Source organism: Cynara cardunculus (genome assembly GCF_001531365.2).
Source record: "Cynara cardunculus var. scolymus isolate 2C chromosome LG 7, CcrdV1, whole genome shotgun sequence".
NCBI lineage: Eukaryota > Viridiplantae > Streptophyta > Magnoliopsida > Asterales > Asteraceae > Cynara > Cynara cardunculus.
The window spans coordinates 15,344,575-15,346,469 of NC_037534.1; positions in this window are offsets into that span (position 1 = coordinate 15,344,575).

Here is a 1,895-nt window from a genome sequence, read left to right on the forward strand (position 1 = left end):
AAGCCAGCCATCCAGAGGCCATCCTTTGGGCCTCTGGAGATGAACAAGCCGAGGAACCACATATACCATCACCCCTCTCTCAACAGAGAGGTGATGAAGAGATAAGATCCCCTTCGCCTTAGGGTTCGCCATACCCCGCACACACACAGAAGCATTCATTGCTTCTGACATTGATCCCATAGATCTTTCAGAACGATCTTCAATTCATGCACCACTCCCTTCGGTATTTGATCTACCAAAATGGACACACATCCGCTTCACTTTTTCATCCTCTGAAGCTGAAGAAGAGGAAGAGGATGTTCCAACATCACGACATAGTTCTTCTCTAGAAGGCTATCAAATGATGGAAGTCCCTCGCGGCCTACCTTCGCACAAGGCCAAGAGGGCGCCTCGGGAACAGAGGCCCAACCTGTAGCATCTGTTGCTGCAGGGGTTACCCCATTAGCAGATCTGGTCACTAAGGTTGAGTTCCAAGCCTTTGTTGATAAAGTGACGCGGTCCTTGGATGACCTTAAACTCCTAATACAAGGGATTATAGAGAACCAACCCTCACCCGATACCCCAGACCTCCATCAATCCCTTGCCATCCTCCAACGCCATCTAAACCAAATAGACAACCAATCCCAAACCAACTCAATGCCCCACCTCCCTCTGCAGACCCCTCCTATGAAGCAGCCTTCTCATCCTTAACTGCAGAGGTGAGGAATCTTATTGCTAACCTTCCCCATCCTCCATCTTCTACAACAACCTCTGTGCCACCTCCTCCCTCTAAAGGCACAGACTTTGCCACAAGAGCAGATCTACGGGCTCTTTCAAAGGTATTTATCTCTTCATTCAATGAGATAAGTGCAAAGTTTGCTGCTCGATCCGTTGCACCCACCACTGCGCTGAGTAAGAGTTTACAACACCAGCAAGAACGTACAAACACTCTCCTTCGCACAATGGAAGAATGGCGCAGAAAGGATCGAGTGTGCACTCTCGCTTCCCACATTCGCATGTGGAAAAAGAAGAATCGATCAAGAGTTTCCTACTCTTCCAGCCGCCCCTACAAATGCCCAAGGCATGAAGATCAAGACCCCGATGATCAAGGTCTTGGACCTCATGAGAGGGAGACAGAGGCAGCTTCTACTCAACAAACAGGATCCGCTGCACCACAACAACCATCCCAACAACAACCATCCTAACAGCAACAACCGTCAACCCAACAAACCCAAGCTAGGGAACCAGAGGCCTTGCCCTCTGATGAAGAACAGAATATCCAAGTTCCCTTAGCCACAATTCCAGACCCCATCGTGTTGAGTTCCTCAACCGATGAAGAACCAACCACCCCACCAACACAACAAAACCAACCTCTYTCTTCTACACCCACAACAAACCTACCCTTAACCCCTTCACCAACACCTCGCATAACTCAACCCTTCATCTTCTCCACACAACCAGAACCCACAACAAACAAACCTTCTTCACCCCAACAACCGGAACCCATAACAACCCAACCTTCATCACCCCAACCAACCAAAAAAAACTCACCCACTACCCAAACACAACCAGCCGAGACACAACCCATGATGCATGCGGACATTCCTTCTTCCTCAAGGAATCCTCCTCAAGGCCTGGTGGATGAAATAATTCAAAACATGGAGTCGTTAAGGAGAAGACCTCAATTGCCGCCCAGGGAACCAATAATGATGGAAAATATCCATCAATACATGTACCGAGAACGCGAAGAAAGCCTGTCAACCAATCCTCCAATCCTATCGCCAGAATCTATGAACCTTCTACATCATCGTTTCTTAAGACAGACTACTCAACCACCACATGCTATCTTTTCGAACGATGGAATAAGAAGAGTCATAGACTTGAAGATAAAGTCATTTGCCAACAGAGCCATACGC